Source organism: Hyperolius riggenbachi, chromosome 3 (assembly GCF_040937935.1).
Source record: "Hyperolius riggenbachi isolate aHypRig1 chromosome 3, aHypRig1.pri, whole genome shotgun sequence".
Lineage (NCBI taxonomy): Eukaryota > Metazoa > Chordata > Amphibia > Anura > Hyperoliidae > Hyperolius > Hyperolius riggenbachi.
Genome location: NC_090648.1, coordinates 48531101 through 48557872, shown reverse-complemented (window position 1 = coordinate 48557872; position 26772 = coordinate 48531101). Strand labels below are relative to the sequence as shown.

Here is a 26772-nt window from a genome sequence, read left to right as displayed (position 1 = left end):
CAAGAACTTTATTGATCTTCAAGGATGGAGTCCACATTGTGGCCACTGATCATGGCACTGGCCATCTCCTCTCCAGTATGCGGTAAGAACTATGTGTCTGATGCAGGATCCCCCCCAAAAATAAAATCTATACTAGAACATGTACAAATTTGAACCAAAGGCGAATAGTTAAACACAGTGGTGAAGTATTTTATATTGGAAGTGTCCCGTAAAACAGTCATGCAGTTTGGCTAATCAGATGGATTTGGACAATCTAGTCAGAAATAGCAGCAAAAAAAATGGACTTATCTTTACAGCACTCAAGAAAATACAGACAGGTCAGGTCATGGTAATTGTAGAGAGAAAAGCAGCAGCACTCTGATGAGTCATTCTTGTGGTTTTTGTCTCATGCAATGAAGCTCACAGTTAAGGATTAGCAGCACCTCACTGCTGTTGTGTTCCCCACTCTGTTGTGTTCCCCAAGTGCTTCAGTACAGGGTATTACTGGAACTTTATTAGCTGCACATCAAAAAACCCATGATGCTTGTTGTTAGAGGTATAACTACAGTTGATAATGTTTTCAGTTTGTATAGAGCTCATGTTAAATCCAGTGGGAACTGGGGCATATTCCCATGCATGGCAATGTATATGTAGTTCCTTTTTTTTTCTTTACAGCCTTGTGATCTGACTTCCTGTGTGGATACTCTTACTTAACAACATACACAGTATGGGTTTTGGCAGTTATATGCCAATTAAAGTATTTTTTTCAGTGAAGTCAAATCATCATCTGAAACTGCCCGTAAAGGTGCTTTGGTGTTTGTGCACCTGATTTGATTTGGAGAGATCTAAGCTGAGTCTCCTTATAATGGAAAAAAATGAATCAAGCATGTTAGAGGGTGTATCTGTTTCCTTTATTTGCACCTGTCCTGTCTTGTAAGAGGAACTGGAAAGCAGAGTAAACGCAAGAATAGATGTTTTCCAGCAAACAAATCTTAACTGGCTTACAAAGGTGAAAGGACCACTAATGTGAAAAATTGTGAGACTTAAAGTATGCATAAAACGTATATTTATTACATACAAAAAGAAATCCAGTATACATGTATGTTTTCCAATGTTGCTGTAACTTACAGTTTGTTGTACACATGTGTGCAAATAGTGTGGAAGTGAGTAGGGAGGCTGGTCAACACTTCTGTATGGATCCTTTCCATGGAGTGTTTTTGTAAAGAAAAAAGGAAATACTAAGAGTCCCACATGAGGAGATGGACTAGCCCAAAAGCTGTCAGAGTTGTAATGTCTATTATAAGCAACATAGGAGAAACCTAATTTAGTGCATTTCTCTCTGAAACTGATGTACATGTCCTACACCTGTAATTTAAATTTTACAATTTTTTGAAGAAACTGGTCTGTATAGTTATTCTAGGAATTTTACTTGCTGCAGAGCAATCAGCTGAAAATGTGCTATCCAACTATCTGCCAGATAAATAATTAGCAGTAGTTTTTATTTCCTGGCACAACATCTGCTTCCTAGGTTAGCCTAGAGCAATCCCCTTACCCCCCCCCCCCCCCCCAAAAAAAAAAAAGAAAGAAAAAAAAACTAACCATAGAAATGGGCTGTCAATTTTCATAAAATCTATTTTACAGCATAATGTTGCATTTTGTTATTGGAACACATTTTTCTGCTTGGATGTCAGTATGGTTTGGTGTTTGTGATCGAAATATGATCAAAGCTAAATTTGGTTACTTTTGTGTCAATTTCAGTGTGGTCAAAATTGTGTTGTTTTATTATGCAGAGTTTCAGAACTTAAAAATAATCAAAATGAATCTGCCAATTTAAAATTTTAATTACATTGCTGTCACATTTGAACTGAAATACCGGTGCAGAAAGTAAACTTTAACAACCTCTGCATAAATTTTAAAGTATAGTTTTAAAAAAGAGACTTACAGACGGTATTTCCAATCCCATTGTCATTAAGGCCTCTTTCACAGTGCGACGTTAAAGCCACACATTAGAAAATGTTTTAACGTGGACTAACGCACAGCCATACTAAGTCTGGGCAACATTCACAGTGCACACGTTGCGTTGTGTGTAATGTGCAGCAATATTTAGATAGTGCTGCATGCGGTGCGTTTTAGCAATAGATTTGCTGCGTTATGTGTGTTGCACATGCACAGTAATGTTTTTTTTTTTTTTTTTAATGTAATGCAGGCGCCGTTTTCGTTCCATCAGTATGCCACGAAAATGGCGCACCAAGAGACACATAATGCAGTGAAAAATAACGTCCAATTTCATAACCTACATGCGCTACATTAGGGGCACGTTGTGCGACTTTAACGTCGCATCAAACGCAATGTCCTACTGTGAAAGAGGCCTTAAACTCTTGTAGAGGCCTACTTTGTGACACAGTTCTTTTTTTAACATGGAAAAACCAGAACTCTGTAGTTTTAAATAATTAAGGCATATAAAAATGAGTATAGGGGACAAATGGTATTTTTTATTACAGATTATTGTTTTTTACTAAGGCTAAGTCATCCAAGAGATAAGTATGGTGGCATCAACTCTGAGAAATGTTAAGGTTAGCCTTAACCTCTTGACGACCAGCTAACGCCGATTGGCGTAAACTGGTCGTCTGCGGGTTACCATGGAAACAGCCGCTGGATCGAGCGGCCTTTCCATGTCAGTTCACGGAGGGTCACTCCGAACTCTGAACAGCCGGAGAGCCGCTGATCGCGTCTCGCTGGCAAAATGTAAACACGCGGGGAAGAAATCCCCGCTGTTTACATCATACGGCGCTGCTGTGCAGCAGCGCCGTAGGGCAGATCGGCAATCCCCGGCCTCTGATTGGCCAGGGATCGCCGGCATCTGATAGGCGGAAACCTATCCTTCAATGCGCAGGACGGAACTCCGTCCTGCGCATTACGGAGAGAGGGAGGGAGGTAGGTAAGGAGGCAGAGGGTGGAAATGACTGCGGAGGGGGGCTTTGAGGAGCCCCCCCCCCGCAAAACGCAGATGGCCGGCGGCGATCAGACCCCCCCGGCAGGACATCCCCCTAGTGGGGAAAAAAGGGGGGAAGTCTGATCGCCCTGCCATAATACTGATCTGTGCTGCGGGCTGGAGAGCCCACGCAGCACAGATCAGGCAAATCACCCCTGGTCGGCAAGTGGTTAAAAAAAAAATAGTTGTTATAGCTTCTTGATAATATGCTGATGGCTTTTAAAGTGTAGATTTTAACAAAGCAACACAGCAAAATGTGGTAGTTTTTAACAGTGGAGAACCTATCATGTGTTTAGTATATTCTGGGTGTAATGTGTTAGTATTAAAAAGATGTAAAATCCTTTGATGGAAATGGAGGACATAAATGTTATCAACCTATAGAGTGCTGAATTAAAAGACTCGCTGAAAGTCGAAGTAACAAAGTATGCAGCAAGCTAGTCTGTTTTGCCAAAATTTTATTGCAGCAAATCAAAATTGTTAGTATGCTCCACCCACCCCCATGCTTGTATGCATGCCTGACAATGTTGGACAAGAAAAGTGGGGTGATAGGTAACACCCCCTGGTGCGATCAGGCCCCTATCAAGATGCGCTCAGCTGCTCCCAGAGTATACCACTGTAGAAAACATAAAAAGAAGGGGTGCTTTGAGCCTTCTGAACAACACAATGACCACTTCTACTAGGCAGGTCTCACCTGATTTATATGTGGCTGGTATAGCGTACACAGCCTCAGCACGCTTGTGTCCCGCTAAGCCGAGCCAGGGACCGGGCTCTCAATCGTAGAGGCGGATATGACGTCTCGTCCCAGGATCCTCCGGGGTCGGTAGCTATGGCAACCAGGACGCTCGCCTGTGAAGGCGGCGAGCGGTATTGCAGTATAGATAAACTGCTGTGGGTAAAATCCCGCAGCTGCACAAATTGGGATGAAGGTGCAACAGACTATAATTGTACTGGGAAAGTACAAATATATTAAAACAAACAATGCGTTTCGAGGAGGCACACCGTCTGCTTTTTCAAGTTAATCAACAACTGAACACTTTGCATTGTGCTAGATGATATAATTGCGTAGCAAACGGGATGCACTTATATTGTATTGCTACCTGGATATTTGTGCATTAACAGTAGAGGTTTCACACTTTGGATTTGTTATAGAATAGCCAACTAACTAGCACTATCTATAATCTTCCTTACAGTGTAAGCTTAATGGATATTGGGGGAGGGGGGAGAAACATAAATAAAAAAACCCAGCACATTTTAAAAAAAAATCCTTTTAAATTAATTTTAAAAAATGACACTGCAGAAACAACCAGATGCCACCAACGAAATCTCTGTTGGTGGCAAGAAAAGGAGGCAAGATTCATTTGTGTGCTAAATTGTATGGCCGAGTAATAAACTGGTAAAGCTGAAGTGTGCTGAATTGTAAAAAATAGCCTGGTCACTAGGGGGTGTAAGCCTGTGGTACTCAAGTGGTTAAAAAAGTTCAGTCCCTAAGGTAACTATTTTTTAATTGTCATTTTTTTAATTGTCATTTTTTGATATGCAAATGTTTTATTTGTGTAACCATGGGAGAGGTAAGAGATTAATTTTAATGGTATTTGTCAGTGATTTTTTTGAAAAAAAAATGTATGTTGGCATAATTTACTATTTTGCCACAAGGTGTCCCAACATTTTTTCTTCATGTGCATACTGTTAGTACCTAACAGGAAGTAATTTGTGTGTATATGTTACTGTGTTTGTTACAATGACCGCAGAAATCTCATTGATCATGGAGATCATTGTCACAGGGACTTAGATCAATAAATGGGAACTGCGTTCCCATTCACTTATCTCCCTACTAATGAGCAGTGACGAGAACACATGCAGGAGTGTGCACACAAGCGATCGGGAGCGCGCACTGTGGTGATTGTGGCAAGTTAAGTATATCTACGCCCCTGAAACTAAGGTGAAGTCTTCGGGGGCGTAGATTCTAGTGTTGGGCGAACAGTGTTTGCCACTGTTCGGGTTCTGCAGAACATCACCCTGTTTGGGTGATGTTCGAGTTCGGCCGAACACTTGATGGTGTTCGGCCTTTTTAGTTCGGGTGCGCCCGAACTACTCAATGCCCGCCGAACAGGGCCCCTGTTCGGCCGAACAGGGCCCTGTTCACCCGAATACGGCCCCCCTATGGGGTCGCAGGCATAAGGGGGGAGCATGCCCCGATCGCGGGGGGGGTCGGAAATTCCCCCCACCCCCTCCGCTAGCGCTCCCCCCCTCTGCCCGCTTCCCCATAAAAAAAGTTTGCTGAAAGTTAATAGACAGTACCGGTGGCTGGCTGCAGTGGCTGGCTGGCAGTGGTGTGAGTGAGGAGGAGGAGTCCGTCTAGGACGCGTTGAGGCCGGGCAGCGGGCGGTTCAGCAGTAGTACCCTTGTGGTACTTCCGCCCTTTCTCTGACCTCACGTCCTCTACGTGATGACGCATACGAGGGTACGCGTGACGCATACCCTCGTATGCGTCATCACGTAGAGGACGTAAGGTCAGAGAAAGGGCGGAAGTACCACAAGGGTACTACCGCTGAACCGCCCGCTGCCCGGCCTCAACGCGTCCTAGTCGGACTCCTCACTCACACCACTGCCAGCCAGCCACTGAGCCAGCCACCGGTACTATTAACTTTCAACTTTCAACAAACCTTTTTTATGGGGAAGCGGGCAGAGGGGGGAGCGCTAGCGGAGGGGGTGGGGGGAATTTCCGACCCCCCCCCCCGCGATCAGGACATGCTCCCCCCTTATGCCTGCGACCCCATAGGGGTATTGCGGCATGTTCGGGTCCCCATTGACTTCCATTGAGTTCGGGGTTCGGGCCGAACATGCCGAACATCTGGCCCATGTTCGGCCTGTTCGGCCCGAACCCGAACATCCAGGTGTTCGCCCAACACTAGCGTAGATATACTGTATCAAATGTTAACATTAGTGCCAATGGTGGCGCCCAAATTGTCCTTTTACTGCAGGTGCCCAAATTTCCTGTTTCCCTAAGAATATACTCTTATCCTGACATGGAGTTCCACTTTAAATTATTTAACCACCTCGGCGTTCTGATTCCCAAGGATTTCTGTGCAAAAAGCGGTACATTTAATTTTCAGCACCTTTTTCCTGTAACTTACCAAAATGAGCCAAGCAAGAGTTTAGTATACATTCTGAGTATAATAAAAGTGTCAAACACTAATTCTTGTCAAAAATAAAATAAAATTTATGAATAACTAACTGAAATACCTTGCATTTTTCCTCAATGCAGAAATATAAAGAAAATGCAGAAATAAATAAATCAATGCAGAAATAAATAAATGAAGGCAGAAACAAAATTATACAGGCTACAAGTGTACCTTAGAACACTTCTTTAGTGTGGTAGATCTTGAAGCATGGTAATGCGCAAAGTGGCACGTCACAATCTGGGCAGTAAGTGCGGGTCTCCTTCCGCATCTTTTTGCCATCCTTGTCCTTCTTATTGCAGCAAACAACGCACCTTCTTGTAGGGTTTGCTTTCTGTGGGGTCGGTGGCAAGTACTCCACAAAGTGTCTCCCTGAAAGCCGTGCCGGATTCACGACATATGATGCCCTGCGCCCCGGTCTAGATGTTGACTCTGGTGCGGGGTACTTCGTGCAGATTGCTTCCGTCAGCTGCCAGACAAAGTCATGGTGGGGTACAGGCCTTACACACCTTTTCTTGTAGAGCACATAGCCATTCCACAAGCACTGCTCAAGTAAGTGGCGGAAAATTTTTTTATAATATTTCCGCTGCTGCTTGCGGACAGCCGGATAGAAAGTCATGGCTCCATCAGCCCTGTCCACACCCCCCATAGTGTTGTTATAATCCAGTATGGCTTTGGGTTTATCCACCTCCTGTTTACTCCTGTTGGTGGTGCGGACAGTCTCGGCATTATGAATAGTGCTGAGGACACAGACATCACGTTTGTCCTTCCACCTTAGAGCCATCATTTTGCCTTTCTGCCAGGCAACGACCTCCCCCTTTTTCAGCTTCCTGGCAGAAAAGGCCGGCGGCAGATTCCGACGGTTAGCCCTCAAGGTACCATAGGCATCGGTTTTATGCTGGACCAGGTAATCAAAAAGTTCAGGGGAGCTGTAGAAATTGTCTGTCGTCAGGCAGTACCCCTGATCCAGCAATGGCTCAATTAGGGTTAGGACAGAGGAGGTGGCACACCCAAACTGGCTGAACTGAGGGGCAAATTTGGTGCCTTTGCCCGTGTAAATTACAGAGTTCCAGATGTACCCGGAGTTTGCCTCACAGAGCATATACGACTTCACCCCAAAGCGTGCCCTTTTTGAGGCAATAAATTGCACCCAGCTCAGTCTCCCCTTATATGCCATGAGGCTTTCGTCAACCGTGATGTCGCGATCTGGAACATACACAGCCTTGAAGTTCGCAACAATCATCTGGTATATGTCCCAAATTTTTTTCAGCTTGGGTGCGGGATGGGTGGCCTCATCAAACTCCTCGTTGTTTCCGAAGTGCAAATACTTCATGATGAGGGTATACCGTGGCTCGGACATAACAGATCCAAAGAAGGGCGTACTGAGGATCTTATTAGTGGTCCAGTACCACTTCTGCAGCGGCTTACCAACAACTCCCTGGAGGATGACGAGCCCCAGGAACACCCAGATGTCGTTGCTGGTCACAGGTTCCCACTTCCTGCTCCGCGAGAACCTGGGTAGAGAAGATCCCTGCTGATGTTGCGCTGCATAGCGATTCGTCTCCTCAACGATCTTGCGGATGACGTCATCAGTCAGGAAGAGCTCCAGAAAGGACAGCGGACTCTCGTCGCACGCGATCTTCTGCCCGGGTGCCCCTGTGAAGGGGAACCTGGGTGGCGGAGCTTGAGTGGGGCTCCCCAGCTCACACCAGGTGCGTGCGACCGTCACTGGCTCCTCGGCTTCCTCATCACTGGTCTCCGTCTCCGAAGACAGGTTACCGGGAACATCGCTGTCTGTCGATTCCTCTAGGAGCTCGTCTTCGCTGTCGCTTGCCTCGAGGACATCCAACAACTCCTCGTCACGCACACGCCTCCGGGAGGACGAGGCCATGACCCCAAGCAGGGTACGGGGTCACGAGCAGCGACAAAAAAAAAAAACAAAAAAAACCAGCAAAAGCAAACGCACAGGGATCACAGCGTCTTGAAAAAGACGGAAAGCAATACGCAATCTGACAGTAATATGAACGAAGCTAAGGCTGGAAAAAAAGCAGTAATCGCACAGAAATCGCACAGAAATCACAGATGATAGCTGTAAACAGACTAACACTGGACGCTGAGGACTCTGAAAGAGGGAGAGCCAGTAACTGTTCAGGGCTTTTATTGAGAGCTGACAGGTGTTTGTGTTTGTGCAAACAACTTTTTGAATTACTGTAGCATGATTGGATTACATAGAGTTTGTGTACCTATGTAATCCAATGATGCAGTCGCCGCGACGGACACTAGGGGGCGCAGGAGCCGGCGTCAGAGGAAGTGGCTGGGCTACGCCATCTTCCCTGACTGCCAGATCTCCGTAGGCTTGCGGAGAGGAGGGGAGCAGGGACCGGAGGATCGGGGGAGCCTGGGGAGCGGGGACCGGAGGATCGGAGGAGCCTGGGGAGCCTGGCGCCGGCGATCAGAGCCAGCAGGAGGGAGAGGGAGCCCCGCAGCAGCCGCAGCAGCACAGAGGAGGCGGCGGAGATCACGCTGTGCACGCTGGTGAGTGGGGACAGCGCTGGACGAGCTGAGCTCGTCCTAAACACTAACAGCAACTTTTTCTTGGACGAGCTCAGCTCGTCCAGAACGCTAGGGTGGTTAAAGAGAGTTCCTGTCTAATGGTCATGCCTCAGCACTGCCGTAATTTACACCAGGGACAAGGAGGATGATTTGAGTCATGGTCACCCTTATCTCACTACATCACGGAGATGTTATAAAATCTGATTCACCCATCACCTATAACATTACACAAGCTTGTCTTATCTCTGTTCCACCCTGTGACTGTCACTCTATTACGTCTCTTTAAATTACACAATGTGTGAAAATGTGCTAAATGTGGTAGCCATAACTGCCTAATCACTTTATTGGAGGGAATTACTTATGGCATGTGTCATCAAGATAATTACTATTCACTTGTCAACAATGAGGCAGCATTTTCTGTAACTCTTTCCTACAGCAAACTTGGCCAAACTTCAGTTTCAGTAGAATTCCGCAGTCAACATCTGTGAGCATCATGTCTGTAAAGTTTCAATTAGTGACCATGACAATAAACACTGTCAACAAGGAAAATGCCACGAACAATTATGGAGAACAGCAGTGTTACTTTCAAACACCCTATTTGCCACATTTAGACCAGGTTCATAGTGGTGCATTAAGGTGCGGTCTAACATCCTCTTTGTAATGCAGATTACCACATTGCAATGCACCACTCATGCAATGTTCACAGTCCTGCAGGTGTGTTGCAGTTCAGTTGCATGGTAACACACTGCATACAGTTGTAATAGCAAAACGCAAGCCTTAATGGTTACAGTGAAGCACACATTTCATTGACTGTATGCTTCACTGTAAGCAAACCAATGTGCAGGAGAAGTGTGGAGCCTCTTTCCTTTTCTGTTGCATTTGTGCTGTCACAGGGAACGCAACACAATGCTCACAAAGCAAGTTGCCTAAAGCTCTTTTTCAGCCTCTTATTCGTTAAATGTAGAGATTATTATGTGTGCATTTCTTATGCAATGCACAGTGTTATGTACATACCATGTCTGTACATTCCACAGTGATGCACCTGCCAGGCTAAGATGTGGCCACCGAATCAGGTAAAAATCGTGCGAGGCGAGCCTGGTGACTTGGGCACCATCATAGGCTGCTATGCAATTAGCTGCTACGGTGGTACCCAGGGTGTAATTTAGCCAATTACTGACAAGCTGACGCATTAAAACGTCCTATTAGAGCCTGTTAACGGCTCCAGGACGTTTTAATGCGTTGCTCGCTTCTGCCGCCGCTGTGCATGTGTGCGCGCCTCCCCGGCCACCGTAAACAGTTGCCCTAGGGACTTAGCTTTTATTTTACGAGGCTATATTACTATTACTTTACTACATAGGTGCTTGTAATTATGGATCGAACAAAAAAAAAAAGACAGAAAAATTACACCTATTGTATATTTCCCAATAATATATTGTCGCCATACATCCTCATAGGGACATAATTTAAACGATCTAATAATTGGGACAAATGGGCCAATACAATTTTTGGGTTTTATCCACAGGAGAATGTTTTTATTTTAAAACTATAATGGCCAAAACCTTAGAAATAATGATTTTTTTTCCCATTTTTTTCCCCCGTTAAAATGCATTTAGAATAAAAAAAATCTTAGCAAAATGTACTACCCACAGAAAGCCTAATTGGTGGCAAAAAAACCCAAGGTATAGATAATTGTGTTGCGATAAATAGTAATAAAGTTATTGGTGAATAAAAGGGTGACAGGTGAAAATAGCTCTTGTCCGTTAGGGTTGTGGTTAGGTGCCACATAATAATCTAGTGTTATTGGCGGAGTTGGAAGAACGGCCGAGTGATGGGGGTATTTAGTGTGACGTGTAGGTCAATGTAAGGTTGTTGCTAGGTGCTGCGCTCCGCCTCCAGCGTTGCATAGTTTGTGTTTGTATATGCAGGCGGCGGACAGCGACAGATACATACCTTCTGTGCGTTCCAGCGTGGACGTTCCTCTCTCTAGCCTCTGACGCAACTTCCTGTTTATACAGGAACTATTTAACGCTGGAGGGGAGCGCAGAGGCAAGAGCCCGAGGTGAGGGAGGGGGGGCCCGCTTGGGGCCGTTTTGGGTGGCTGGAGGGGTCGCAGCATGAGGGGAAAGCCATGCCGCACTTCTTCTCCCTCCCTGCTGAAGTGCAGCATGGCTTTCCCCTCATGCTGGGACCCCTCCAGCCCCCCAAAACGGTCCCAAGCGGGCCCCAAGGGGGGCCTGGGCCCCCCCGTGGGGGGCAGGGGCTGCAGGCCCTATTGTTACGCTAGTGGGTAAGGGGGGGTTAGTGTGAGGTTTAGGTTAAAGAGCGGGATAGTACCACATTGGTATAATTACTGATATTCTATTATTGGCATTACCTTGCACCCCTTTGTATCAGGTGCCTTTATTAAATGGCCATCCTTGAGCCACCTATCTGCAGATTAGGCTTGCAGACCAGTGGGTGCTCTTCATACTAGTCCTGTTTTTGTTTAACAAAAGCTGGTCATTTACTACTCTCATTGTTTCCATGAATTATCATTTAAAACAGTTAGGGAGCTAAAATTACCAGTATTTCCTTGTGCAGATTAGCTACAATTCCACGTATGTTTAATTACTGTAGGACATGTTGGTACTTCTAGTGCCACAGTGTACAATTTATGTTAGCTTCACTGATGTAGATTAAAGAGTAATGAGGAGGAAGTTTGGGGAAAGGGCCACACATGCTGCCAGTAAAAAAAAAAGTGGAGGAGTGCTCAGGAGCTCCCCCTGTGCATGTGCCTGGAACCTAGCCTAATACTTTTAGCCATAAACCCTGAGGCCCCTTACACACTGGCTGTGGTGCATAGCGCCATGGTAATGTTCCCCAATCACCACTGCAAGTATTAAAATTGTTGTAATCCTGTTGCAGTCTGCAGCACGTCACCGCATGAACCATGCCATAATGCAGATCAATGGGAGGCGCAGACAGTGTTCACAACGGGAGCTCGATGCAATGCAGCGTTCATGCATAGACCGACAGGAATCCCAGTATTGTACTTCCAGTCCAGCAGAGAGTACGTCACTAGCCAGGGGCAGGCCTGGATTTACATCAAAGGAGCCTATAGGCACAGATGTCCTGGCGCCTTACACTTCACCCTCCATGAACCTGCAAACCCCCGCCAAACTGCACCGCAAGTGTGCTGTCTGTCCCAGCTGTCTCTTCTCCCTAGCCTGTCATAGGTAGCTACAGGTGCCCCTTACAATTAGGTATCCATATATATCCTGGGTATTAAATAGCTAGAGATGTCCTGACTGAAGGGAGATCTCATCAGTGGAATGCTGAGAGCTAGGTGAGTAACCTCTCATTTACACTCTCATCAGGACTCTGCATAGGGAAGGTGGGCACTTGGGGAGGGGAGTGAGCCGCCTTTCCTTCATCAGGCCCCTGTAGGCTAGAGATGGCCCGAACCGGGCTCGCGAACGTCCACTAAAAGTTCGGTTCGCGCGAACTTCCGCGTACCGCAATAGACTTCAATGGGGAGGCGAACTTGTAAAACTGGAAAAAATTATGCTGGCTACAAAAGTGATGGAAAAGATGTTTCAAGGGGTCTAACACCTGGAGGGGGGCATGGCGGAGTGGGATAGACACCAAAAGTCCCAGGGAAAAATCTGGATGTGACGCAAAGCAGCGTTTTAAGGGCAGAAATCACATTGCATGCTAAATTGGAGGCCTAAAGTGCTTTAAAACATCTTGCATGTGTATACATCAATTAGGTAGTGTAATTAGTGTACTGCTTCACACTGACACACCAAACTCACTGTGTAACGCACCACAAACAGCTGTTTGTGTAGTGACGGCCGGGCTGGACTGGTGCGCACCATGGCGAGAGTGCAGGCTGTGGCGGTGTTCAAGCCCATATGGTCGGGCCGAGGTAGCTGAATGACAGAACAACAGTGACTGAGTGTCGAGCTGATCAAATTTGTTCTGTCCACAATGAAGCAACGACCTTATTATCTTCTTGTATGTAGGTAGACATAGGTAGGTGCCCCAGTATAGGTAGGTAGGCATAGGTAGGTGCCCCAGTAGTTAGCTAGGCATGGGTAGGAGTCCCAGTATAGGTAGGTAGCCATATGTAGGTGTCCCAGTATAGGTAGATAGGCATAGGTAGGTGTCCCAGTATAGGTAGATAGGCTTAGGTATGTGCCCCAGTATAGGTAGGTAGCCATAGGTAGGTGCCCCAGTATAGGTAGATAGGCATAGGTAGTAGCCCCAGTAGTTAGCTAGGCATAGGTAGAAGTCCCAGTATAGGTAGGTAGGCATAGGTAGGTGTCCCAGTATAGGTAGATTGGCATAGGTAGGTGCCCCAGTAGTTAGCTAGGCATAGGTAGGAGTCCCAGTATAGGTAGGTAGGCATAGGTAGGTGCCCCAGTAGTTAGCTAGACATAGGTAGAAGTCCCAGTATAGGTAGGTAGGCATAGGTAGGTGTCCCAGTATAGGTAGATTGGCATAGGTAAGTGCCCCAGTAGTTAGCTAGGCATAGGTAGGAGTCCCAGTATAGGTAGGTAGGCATAGGTAGGTGCTTCAGTAGTTAGCTAGGCATAGGTAGGAGTCCCAGTATAGGTAGATAGGCATAGATAGGTGCCCTAGTAGTTACCTAGGCATAGGTAGGAATCCCAGTATAGGTAGGTAGGCATAGGTAGGTGTCCCAGTATAGGTAGATAGGCATAGATAGGTGCCCCAGTACTTAGCTAGGCATAGGTCGGAGTCCCAATATAGGTAGGTAGGCATAGGTAGGTGTCCCAGTATAGGTAGATAGGCATAGGTAGGTGCCCCAGTAGTTAGCTAGGCATAGGTAGGAGTCCCAGTATAGGTAGGTAGCCATAGGGAGGTGACCCAGTATAGGTAGATAGGCATAGGTAGGTGCCCCACTAGTTAGCTAGGCATAGGTAGGAGTCCCAGTATAGGTAGGTAGCCATAGGTAGGTGTCCCAGTATAGGTAGGTAGGCATAGGTAGGTGCCCCAGTAGTTAGCTAGGCATAGGTAGGAGTCCCAGTATAGGTAGGTAGCCATAGGTAGCTGCCCTTGTATAGGTAGGTAGGCATAGGTAGGTGCCCTAGTATAGGTTGACAGGTAGGCATAGGTAGGTGTCCCCGTATAGGTAAGTAGGTGCCTCAGTAGTTAGGTAGGCATAGGTAGGTGTCCCAGTATAGATAGTTAGGCGGGCCTGGCTGGCACAGTAATAGTACTTACCAAGGTCCAGCTGCAACAGATAGGGCCGGATAGTGTCAGTGGGCAACACAAAACAAACAAAAAAACACATCAGGAGAACATTAGCTCTCAAAAGAGCTGTCGAGGGGTGCTATTTTAGCAATAACAATCAGCCAGGAGCAAGCTAACAAGCCTACAAGAGTCTAACTAATCTTTCCCTATGAGAGTCTGCCAGCAGCTGTCCCTTCACTAATTAATGCAGGCACACGAGTGAGTGTAATGGCCGGCGGGGCCTGCCTTATATAAGGGAGGGGGTGGATCCAGGAGAGAGTGTAGCCTAATCGGCTACAATGTGCCTGCTGACTGTGATGTAGAGGGTCAAAGTTGACCCTAATGGCGCATTAAGGGGGCGAACCGAACTTCCGCAAACGTTTGCCTTCGCTGGCGAATGCGAACCACCGAAAGTTCGCCTGGAACCGTTCGGGCCATCTCTATTGTAGACAGGGGCCTACAGTGCCTTATGGTAAATCCATCCCTGGCCGGGGGAGGGGAGGCATAGGCATATGACAGGACTCGTTGATGTGGTGCTTGCACCACATTTCACCGCAAATAACAGTTGTGTAATAGGCTTGAGCAAAAACGCAGATCAGGTGCTCTGAATAAAGTCTGACTAGATTAGGGACATGCTTGTTTCGGGGTTGTAACACTACTGATGCCAGAGGATCAACAAGACAGCCAGGCTATTTGAAAATAAATATAGCAGTCTCCATATTGCTCCCACTTTGGATTCACTTTCAAACCTGGGACCCACTAGAGCTGACAATTTCAAAACTGTATTACCAATCACAGTGAATGGTGGTGAACCTACTAGAGCAAATGCAATTAGAGCTAATGCTGTTGCAGTATATCGCTGTGGAAGTCTGATGGAAACGCGCTGTTGACTTTGCGACGGATTGGCTCGGGAACTTTCGCCGCAACGCGGTTAGTGTGCTTGGCCCCATTGCCTTGCATTGTTGTTGCATTACCCTGCAGCAAAACAGGATAACGCAATACACACTTGCAAGTGTAAAAGGGGCATTATAGAATAAAAAGCTGAAAATATCATTGCGAACAAGTTTTTCAGCATAAAAACACTCACTAAATAAAATAGCTCAAAATTATCCTGACCAAAATAAGAACGTGAGGGTAATTTAGAAATGTCAATGTTAGCAAGCAATTGTTGACTTTCTCTCTTTTTCTCATTCCAGGCCTTATCTGCTTTTATGGTGGTACTAGTTCTGATGTAAAGTGCATCTGTCCAAAGGAGTACATGGGATCCCAGTGTGAAACCCTAGTAGTGGCCAGATCAGGTTGGTAAAGCTTGGGAAATGTCATATATTAAATTGAAAAAGAAAACTACTTACTGGAGCTACTTTGTGTCAATTACACCATCACCTATTATGTAAATCATGTGCAGGATTGGTTGCTTTGCAGAAAAAGTAAAACTTTTCAAGGAACGGGATTTCCTGAAGGGCTTCCCCTGTCGCCATGGCCGTCGTGACGTCTAAGGAAGTCCCGATCCACCCCTCAGCGCTGCTTGGCACTGATTGGCCAGGCAGCGCACGGGGTCGGGGGCGGCACGGCGAACAGCGGCAATTCAGCGCGGAGCGGCGGCAATTGGAATGCACACGCAGCTAGCAAAGTGCTAGCTGCGTGTTGCAAAAAAAAAGTAAGCGAATCAGCCCAGCAGGGCCTGAGAAATCCTCCTGCGCAGCATAGCCCGAGGGCTTACCGCCAGGAAGGTTAAGGGCAGGGTATCAGCATGATATCCAGGCAACCTGGTATTGCTTAAATGAATTTAATATGGCAGCCTCCACATCCCTCTAACTTCAGATGTCCCTTAACCTCCTTGCCGGTTATCCCGAGCTCAGCTCGGGGTAACCTGCGCAGGAGGATTTCTCAGCCGCCGCGGCTTGCCACCGATTCAGCGCTACCTGCCGCACTGCCAGCCTGGCCAATCAGTGCCAGGCAGCGCTGAGGGGTGGATCGGGATTCCTTTTGATGTCCCGACGTCCATTACGTCAGTGACGTCAACCCGCCCCGTCACTCTGAACGGGATTTCCTGCTTTCAGAGAGCGCCGGCGGCGATCGGCTTAGGTAGGGGGATGCCGCTTGTCAGCGGCTATCATTTAGCGAGCCTTGGGCTCACTACATCATTTAAAAAAAAAATGTTTTTAAAAAGTGCTGCGCCGCCCCGTTGCCGACACAATTGGAATGGCAAGGGGGTTAAAGAAAAACTCCGACCAAGAATTGAACTTTATTCCAATCAGTAGCTGATACCCCCTTTTACATGAGAAATCTAGTCCTTTTCACAAACAGACCATCAGGGGGCGCTGTATGACTGATATTGTGGTGAAACCACTCCCCCAAGAAACTCTGAGGACCGTGGTACTCCTGGCAGTTTCCTGTCAGTGAACCTTGTTGCATTGTGGGAAACAGCTGTTTACAGCTGTTTACAACTGCCAAAAAAGCATGCAGCAGCTACATCACCTGCCAACAGTAAAAATGTCACCATGTAATACATGTCAGAATGTAAATCAGGGATTTAAAAGATTTTACAATGGGCAAACACTGACTAAATAATTTACACACAACTATTGCAAAAATTAAGCACTTTTTTATAACATTATTTTCACTGGAGTTCCTCTTTAAACAATGCAAATTGTCTAGCTGTCCTGCTAAACCTCTAATGCTCTTAGCCATAGCCCCCAAACAGGCATGTAGATCAGATGTTTGACTTACATTAAACTGGATTATCTGCATGCTTGATTCAGGCATGTGATTCAGACACTATTGATGCCTGAAAGATCAGCAGGATGTCAGGTAACTGGTATTGTTTAAAAGGAAATAAATATGTCAGCCTCTATATTTCTTTTACTTCAGGTGTCCTGTCCTTTAATCATGTTCCACCTTGATCCTTGTAATATCCTCCTCCTCAGAGGCGTACAAACTACAGCAAAGTTTTAGGTATCTGGTGTGGTAAAAAAAGGTTTGCAACTTTATAATATTTTGCAACCGGTTGCAATAATGTATAGTTATAGCTATCAGAAAGTGCAACCTTACCATTGATATCAATGTATTTGTATCAGAAAATTCAACCCAACCTGATCCTATTCTTACACAGAACCCTCCTCTAGTGGGCAACTAATACCCCCCCCCCCCCCCCCTGGAAGGAATAAACAACCCCCCTGGTGGGCAACTAATAACCCCACCTGTATGGAAGTAATGACCCCCCTCTCCTTGGTGGGAAACTAATAACCCTCCTGGTGGGAACTAAACACCGGCAGTTGCAAATAATGACAGCCAGGAAAATGTGAAAGAAGGGGCGCATGCGCAATCCATTCAAGTTGCAAAATATTACAGGTTGCAATGTTTTTCATTACACCGGCACCATTGAGGATCGCCTGGTACCGGTGCTTGCCAGTTGCTTGAGCAATCGAACCAAAAAGAACACCCCTATTCCCCCCCTCGTGCAGTATAAAATACTTACCAAGCCACCAGCAGCGCCGTTTTCTGACCTACCTGGAGCTCCTACAGGTTTTCTGGGGTACACAGATGTGCTGGAGGCTTGGGAAGTTTTTTTTTTTTTATGTCTGCAAACACCTGAAAAAAAAACCAAAACACAGTCCCGTTATCCCCCAAGCATACCGTTTGGTTGAGACTAGTGTTGGGCGAACATCTAGATGTTCGGGTTCGGGCCGAACAGGCCGAACATGGCCGCGATGTTCGGGTGTTCGACCCGAACTCCGAACATAATGGAAGTCAATGGGGACCCGAACTTTTGTGGTTTGTAAAGCCTCCTTGCATGCTACATACCCCAAATTTACAGGGTATGTGCACCTTGGGAGTGGGTACAAGAGGAAAAAAAATTAGCAAAAAGAGCTTATAGTTTTTGAGAAAATCGATTTTAAAGTTTCAAAGGGAAAACTGTCTTTTAAATGCGGGAAATGTCTGTTTTCTTTGCACAGGTAACATGTTTTTTGTCGGCATGCAGTCATAAATGTAATACATATAAGAGGTTCCAGGAAAAGGGACCGGTAACGCTAACCCAGCAGCAGCACACGTGATGGAACAGGAGGAGGGTGGCGCAGGAGGAGAAGAAGGCCACGCTTTGTGAGACACAACAACCCCGGCCTTGCATGAGGGCAAGAAGCGTGCGGATAGCAGGCTTTGTACCGCCATGCAGTCATAAATGTAATAAAGATAAGTGGTTCAATAAACAGGGACCACGCGGCAACGCTAACCCAGCAGCAGCAGACGTGATGGAACAGGAGCAGGCGCAGGAGGAGAAGGCCACGCTTTGTGAGACACAACAACCCAGGCCTTGCATGAGGGCAAGAAGCGTGCGGATAGCATGCTTTGTACCGCCATGCAGTCATAAATGTAATAAAGATAAGTGGTTCAATAAACAGGGACCACGCGGCAACGCTAACCCAGCAGCAGCAGACGTGATGGAACAGGAGGAGGCGCAGGAGGAGAAGGCCACGCTTTGTGAGACACAACAACCCCGGCCTTGCATGAGGGCAAGAAGCGTGCGGATAGCATGCTTTGTACCGCCATGCAGTCATAAATGTAATAAAGATAAGTGGTTCAATAAACAGGGACCACGCGGCAACGCTAACCCAGCAGCAGCAGACGTGATGGAACAGGAGCAGGCGCAGGAGGAGAAGGCCACGCTTTGTGAGACACAACAACCCAGGCCTTGCATGAGGGCAAGAAGCGTGCGGATAGCATGCTTTGTACCGCCATGCAGTCATAAATGTAATAAAGATAAGTGGTTCAATAAACAGGGACCACGCGGCAACGCTAACCCAGCAGCAGCAGACGTGATGGAACAGGAGGAGGCGCAGGAGGAGAAGGCCACGCTTTGTGAGACACAACAACCCAGGCCTTGCATGAGGGCAAGAAGCGTGCGGATAGCATGCTTTGTACCGCCATGCAGTCATAAATGTAATAAAGATAAGTGGTTCAATAAACAGGGACCACGCGGCAACGCTAACCCAGCAGCAGCAGACGTGATGGAACAGGAGCAGGCGCAGGAGGAGAAGGCCACGCTTTGTGAGACACAACAACCCAGGCCTTGCATGAGGGCAAGAAGCGTGCGGATAGCATGCTTTGTACCGCCATGCAGTCATAAATGTAATAAAGATAAGTGGTTCAATAAACAGGGACCACGCGGCAACGCTAACCCAGCAGCAGCAGACGTGATGGAACAGGAGCAGGCGCAGGAGGAGAAGGCCACGCTTTGTGAGACACAACAACCCAGGCCTTGCATGTGGACAAAAAGCGTGCGGATATAGCAGCAATGCTTTTTGCCGCCATGCAGTCATAAATGTAATACAGATGAGAGGTTCAATAAACAGGGCCCGGAAACGCAACACCATCCCAGATGTTCATTGGTCATGTTACTTGGTTGGGGTCCTGGAGTGTTGCGTAGTCATTTCCAATCCAGGATTGATTCATTTTAATTTGAGTCAGACGGTCTGCATTTTCTGTAGAGAGGCGGATACGCCGATCTGTGACGATGCCTCCGGCAGCACTGAAACAGCGTTCCGACATAACGCTGGCTGCCGGGCAAGCCAGCACCTCTATTGCGTACATTGCCAGTTCGTGCCAGGTGTCTAGCTTCGATACCCAATAGTTGAAGGGTGCAGATGGATGGTTCGACACAGCTACGCCATCTGACATGTAGTCCTTGACCATCTTCTCCAGGCGATCGGTGTTGGAGGTGGATCTGCACGCTTGCTGTTCAGTGGGCTGCGGCTGCATGGGTGTCAGAAAATTTTCCCACTCCAAGGACACTGCCGATACCATTCCCTTTTGGGTACTAGCTGCGGCTTGCGTTGTTTGCTGCCCTCCTGGTCGTCCTGGGTTTGCGGAAGTCAGTCTGTCTGCGTACAACTGGCTAGAGGAGGGGGAGGATGTCAATCTCCTCTCTAAAGTCTCCACAAGGGCCTGCTGGTATTCTTCCATTTTGACCTGTCTGACTCTTTCTTCAAGCAGTTTTGGAACATTGTGTTTGTACCGTGGATCCAGAAGGGTATAAACCCAGTAATTGGTGTTGTCCAGAATGCGCACAATGCGTGGGTCACGTTCAATGCAGTCTAGCATGAATTGAGCCATGTGTGCCAGAGTCCTACCAGAATCCTCATCATCCTCTTGTGAGCGTTGTGATAGTTGTTGTGATGCATCATAGTCGTCACCTTCCTCCTGGTCTGCTTCTGCTGACCATTCGCGTTGAATTGTGGAAGTCCAACGTGCACCGCTCTGGCCCTCGTCAGTGGTGGCATGAAATTCCTGCTCCAACTCCAGCTGTTCCTCCTCCTCTTCTTCGTCATAGCTGCTGGGGCCAGCGTTCCCTGAGGCGGATGGCCTGATGTTGGTACCATCACGCTGATCGTTTTCTCCTTCAGATTCCCCCAGTTGCATCATGACAGCTGTTTCCTTGATTTTTAACATCGACCTCTTCAGTAAACACAGCAGTGGTATGGTAATGCTGACTGAAGAGTTGTCACTGCTCACAAGCAACGTGGATTGCTCAAAATTTTGGAGGACTTGGCAGAGGTCCAACATGTTGGCCCAATCGGATCCACAGAAGCTTGGCAGCTGGCCGGATGCGCCTCGGTACTGCGCCGTCATGTACTGGACCACTGCACTCTTCTGCTCGCAAAAGCGGGCTAGCATGTGCAGCGTAGAATTCCAGCGCGTAGGGACATCACACAGCAAGCGATGGTGGGGGAGATTGAAGCGCTCCTGCATCTTGGCGAGTGCCCCCGAAGCAGTACTGGAATTTCTACAATGTTTGGACACTCGACGCACCTTCAACAGCAGATCGGGCACGCCTGGGTATGTCCTCAGGAACCGCTGAACTACTAGGTTCATCACGTGCGCCAGGCAAGGGATGTGTGTCAGCTTAGCCAACCTTAAAGCGCGAATGAGATTACTCCCATTATCACACACAACCATGCCCGGTTTCAGGTCCAGCGGTGCCAGCCACAAATCCGTCTGTTCCTTTATTCCCCTCCAAATTTCCTCCCCTGTGTGCTGCTTATCCCCAAGGCAGATTAGCTTCAGCAACGCTTGCTGACGCATGCCAACAGCTGTGCTGCACTGCTTCCACGATCCTACTGCTGCTGGGTTAGCGTTTCCGGATGAGGTACAGCTTTGAGATGCGTTGGAGGAGAAGGAGTCAGAGAGGTAGGTGCTGCTGTTATCCAGTGGGAGGGACGGCGGTGCAGCTGTTTGTGGCGTGGGCAACACCCGTGCCGTAGCAGGTGAGGAATCGCTGCCAGGCTCCACAAGGTTCACCCAGTGCGCGGTAAGGGAGATGTATCGACCCTGGCCGAACGCACTCGTCCAGGTGTCAGTGGTGAGGTGAACCTTGCAGGCAACGGCATTCTTCAAGCTTCGGGTTATTTTGCTGACCACGTGCTCATGCAACTCAGGCACTGCAGAGCGCGCAAAGTGGTAGCGGCTGGGAACCACGTAACGTGGGATGGCCACTGACATCATGCCCTTGAAGCTGTTTGTCTCCACCAATCGATATGGCAGCATTTCGCAGGCCAGAAGCTTGGCTATGCTGGCTGTTACTGCCACGGCCCGGGGGTCATTTGCTGGCAATTTCCTCTTGCGCTCAAACATCTCCGACACAGACAACTGAACCGTAGCGCTGCACACGGAAGGGCTGTTGGTTGTTGTGTTTGATGAACACTGGGAGACCTCAAGAGCACTACTCCGGAAAGTGACAGTGTCAGCGTCGTCTGATGTTTGTGAATGTTGTGAACCACGCAATGGCTGGGCTACTGCTGCTGCTGAGGCGGGTCTGGTGGTGAGTCTGGTGAACCCAAGGGAGGCAGTGTTGTTTCTGGTACCCTGTCCTGACGCGTTTGCCCAAAGAGTGGGATGTTTGGATAGCATGTGACGGCTCATGCTGGTGGTGGAGAGGTTGTTAATATTTTTCCCCCTGCTCAGGCGGGTCTTGCACACCTTGCAAATCGCCATGGTAACATCCTCAGTGCAGTCTTCAAAGAAAGCCCAGACTTTGGAGCACCTGCCTCCTTGCTGGCGATTTCTGTTTGCTCCTCTTTTGCCTCTCACTTGAACTTCCACGCTTGTGGTGCCTGAAATTGCGCGCCGCCTACCTTGTGGCACAAGGCGAACTCGTGCAGCAGTGTGTTCTTCAACAGACTCATCTGTGCTGCTGCTACGACGGCGATGTTCTCGTTCACAAACAAAATCTGGGTCTCTGTCCACATTGTCCATACCCTCCTCTTCCATCTCCTCAAACTCGTCATATGTCATTGTGGGCCACCGCCGTGGAGTAGAGCTCCCCACAACAACCTCTGCGCAGCACACTCCAACGTCGTCTTCCAGATCTTGTCGGCCGACCTCCTGCAATTGCAACCCCTCCTGCCCAAATTGCTCTGGGATTTGGGTTTCCGAGTCCTCTTCGGACTCGCCTTGTATTTCAGTGCGCGGTGCATTTCCCACAGTTAACGGTTGTGAATCCAGGCACAACATTTCTGGCTGTTCCTCCATTGACCTTTGAAAGGTGGAAGTTTGTTGGGCTGGGAATAGCTCCTGCGAATACCCCATTGTGTCCTGAGGTAATTCATCGGACTGGTTATCTGGCAGTTGTGTGCGTGGTGTCGCTGCCGGTTGTGTCAGCTTTGTGCCCACTGGCTCCTTGTAACTGGCTGAGGACTCGGACCTCGTGCGTGATGTGCTGGTGCTGCTTAACCCACTGCTGGACGCTTGAGAGGTCATCCAAGTAATTATCTGGTCCTGTTCTTTTGGATTTGTGAGGGTTGTTGTCCTGGACAACATGGGCGGTATTGAGTGGGTTTTCTTGGGTGCTCCCCTGTGGCCTGTACGTGAACCGTCAGGGGAAACACCTCTTCCCTTGCCCCTCCCTCTTTCACCGGATTTCTTCCTCATTTCACTTATCCTTACAGTACACGCTGACTGGCAGCAGTACAGTGGCAGTACAGAAATGCTATACAGTACCACTATTCCCAGCAGCGACACAGAGCACAATGCTATACAGTGACGGGTGAGCGGTGTACCACTATTCCCAGCAGCGACACAGAGCACAATGCTATACAGTGACGGGTGAGCGGTGTACCACTATTCCCAGCAGCGACACAGAGCACAATGCTATACAGTGGCGAACGAGCGGTGTACCACTATTCCCAGCAGACACAGAACAGTACACAGAATGCTATATAGTGTGGCTGAACGAGCGGTGTACCACTATTCCCAGCAGACACAGAACAGTACACAGAATGCTATATAGTGTGGCTGAACGAGCGGTGTACTACTGTTCCCAGCAGACACAGAACAGTACACAGAATGCTATATAGTGTGGCTGAACGAGCGGTGTACTACTGTTCCCAGCAGACACAGAACAGTACACAGAATGCTATATAGTGTGGCTGAACGAGCGGTGTACTACTGTTCCCAGCAGACACAGAACAGTACACAGAATGCTATATAGTGTGGCTGAACGAGCGGTGTACCACTGTTCCCAGCAGACACAGAACAGTACACAGAATGCTATATAGTGTGGCTGAACGAGCGGTGTACCACTATTCCCAGCAGACACAGAACAGTACACAGAATGCTATATAGTGTGGCTGAACGAGCGGTGTACTACTGTTCCCAGCAGACACAGAACAGTACACAGAATGCTATATAGTGTGGCTGAACGAGCGGTGTACTACTGTTCCCAGCAGACACAGAACAGTACACAGAATGCTATATAGTGTGGCTGAACGAGCGGTGTACTACTGTTCCCAGCAGACACAGAACAGTACACAGAATGCTATATAGTGTGGCTGAACGAGCGGTGTACCACTGTTCCCAGCAGACACAGAACAGTACACAGAATGCTATATAGTGTGGCTGAACGAGCGGTGTACCACTGTTCCCAGCAGACACAGAACAGTACACAGAATGCTATATAGTGTGGCTGAACGAGCGGTGTACTACTGTTCCCAGCAGTGACACACAATGACTGGGGGGGACCCTGGCTAGCGTGGCTGGAGCGCGAACTACCCTGCCTGCCTACCCAAAGCTAAACCCACAGACAAATGGCGGAGATATGACGTGGTTCGGGTATTTATTTACCCGAACCACGTGACAGTTCGGCCAATCAGAGCGCGTTCGGGTCCGAACCACGTGACCCGTTCGGCCAATCACAGCGCTAGCCGAACGTTCCGGGAACGTTCGGCCATGCGCTCTTAGTTCGGCCATATGGCCGAACGGTTTGGCCGAGCACCGTCAGGTGTTCGGCCGAACTCGAACATCACCCGAACAGGGTGATGTTCTGCAGAACCCGAACAGTGGCGAACACTGTTCGCCCAACACTAGTTGAGACTCCAGAAGTCTCAACTAACGAGCATGCTTGTTGGATAACGGGGAATTTGTTTGCCTGACTTCCGGATAACAGAGACCTTGCTGTAGTAGGCTAGCAGCTGGACTTTTGCTGGTGTTGTGTTAGAGACTCTGGCATTTCAGCCAATTGGTTAAACACAATTCAAGCTTGTGTGTTCTTGTATTCCAGCCAATGTGTTAGGTTTGCAGTTACTGATCATACCACACTGCTGACTGGTCACACAATGGCTAGAAAATCAGTGCGGGAAAACATTGCATTCTGCATTTTAGACTTCTGTGTGCTCATTCATAAAAATGTTTACAGTTGCGATAGCAGTACGGTGATTTCCTGAACTAGGCAGGCTCTAGGCTGGCGGTAGGCTGGGTGTAACAGGAGAAGCTGCCTGAGTCCCTCTGTGCGCTGCTCTCACTGCTGCTGCTTGGCAGGTCTGTCTCCATTAACTTAGCTGTAATCCGCATGCTTATCGCTACTTCCAAGGGAGCAGTATTCCCCGTCCTCATACCGCTTGCTCTAATCTTTATGAATTGACATTTAGTAACATTTGTTAAGATAATCACTGCACAAGGCGGTAATTTATCGCTCTGCTCGGAAATTTCAGCTTTTCATGCTTTTATGCTTTTATGAATAGACATTTTGCTATGTGCTCGGTAAAATAAGCTGTTTTCAGCATCTCTGCATGCGGGAATGCTTTATGAATGCTAGCCAATGAATCCCTACAACTTGCCATGACTCATGTAGTAAATCAAGTCAAATGACTGACTTTACCTTCGGTAAATACATCACTGAGATGTAGTATCACACTCCTTTCTTTTATGATATAAAAACTGGCATGACCCCTATATGGATTTGGTAAATTTGAGCACCAAAAGTGTCACAGAAGTTTGGGAGTCTCAAAGTGCCTGCTACTGGGTGGGAGGGTCGGTCAGGGTAAGTCATTGGTAAAGTGGTAGGTTAGAGTTAGAAATCGGTGGGGGTCTTTGAGGGCTCATCTACACTACAAGAGCTTTTTAATTGCTAGTGATTTGAAAAGCTATTGCTAATGCAATGCTATGGGGGATTTTTACAAAATCACATCGCTCCAGTGTGAACATAGGATAAAATTAGCAAGACTTTTAAAATCACAAATCGCTTAAAAAAAAAAAAAAGCACCTTGTGAACGGGCCATTAGGGCCGTTTCCATTACATGCGGTGAGATGCAGCTAGATAACCGCATCACACCGCGGGTGTCCAAAAACCAGTGCATGACAATGGAACAGTTCCATTGCATGCTTTTGTGTGCAGAGCGGTGCGCAGCGCTCCGAGAATCTGCAGCATACCGTAGATTCTTGCACAGCCGCATCCGCCCACTGTTCCTTCCATACACTTTACCAATATTTTACTGTCAGAATCACCACTGCCACACAGTAGAATATCGGTAGTTTTATCGGCTAATACCGGCACCCTTTTTGCATGTCTCCCAATCTCTGAGGCAAAAAAAAAATCTCCCCGTGAATAAGAAAAGTCTCCAAAACTTATCTTTATCAGTACAGCATGGAAATTGTTTTTTTAATTATATATACATATCTATGTATCTATACAGTATATATATATATATCAATGAAATGACATAGGCTACTTGGCACTTATCATAGTCAGAAAATGCTAAAAGGTAAATGAATTAGTAATATCTGCAATCAATTGTCCACTGTTATTATTTCTCATTGCAGACACCACCTGCTACAATGGTGGCACTAGGAATGGTGCTATCTGTATATGCTTTGGTGACTACACTGGACCCAATTGTGAAAGCCTTGCAGTCAGAATAGGTGGGTATAGCATCATGCAGCACACATGTTTATCAGAAACTTTTTTCTCTATCCTCAATTAAAGGATAACTGTAGTGAGAGGGATATGGAGGCTTTATTTATTTCCCTTTAGGCTACTTGCACACCAAGACGTTGCGTTAGGTGCTACGTTAAGGTCGCATAACGTGCACCTAACACAACGTATGGTGCTGCAAGAGCCGACGGTAGAGTGAGCCGCGTTAGGCGGCTCGATTCCTATAATGTCTCCCAGAGTGGCGCTGATTGGCCGGCGGGACCACGTGATGCGGAGCGAGACACTCCGCATCACGTGGTCCCGCCGGCCAATCAGCGGCCGCCAGTGCAGTGAATATTAAGTAGCCATGTGCGCGGCTACTGTAGCTGGCTCTCCCCGTCCTCCTCTCCGCCCCCCACTGCGCATGTGCAAACAGTCTAACGCGGCTATAGCCGCTCCAACGCCGTAGCATGCTGCACTTTGCGGAGAACGTGCAGCGTTACATGTAACGCAACGTGGGCTGTGTGAACAGCCGACTTGTGTTACATTGCTGTGCGTTGGGGGAGCGTTACAGGCGCACTAACGTGCGCCTGTAACGTCTTGGTGTGTAAGCAGCCTAAAACAATACCAATTGACTGGCTATCCTGCTGATC

The 26772-nt window shown here is 47.7% G+C and overlaps 1 long non-coding RNA gene across 1 annotated transcript; it reads left to right on the top strand.

The window, feature by feature from the left end:
- On the top strand, positions 1–26097 carry LOC137560952 (uncharacterized). Its single transcript, XR_011029849.1, has 3 exons — positions 1–82; positions 15135–15236; positions 26029–26097. It is a non-coding gene; the product is annotated as an uncharacterized lncRNA (long non-coding RNA).
- The last annotated feature ends 675 nt before the right edge of the window (positions 26098–26772 follow it).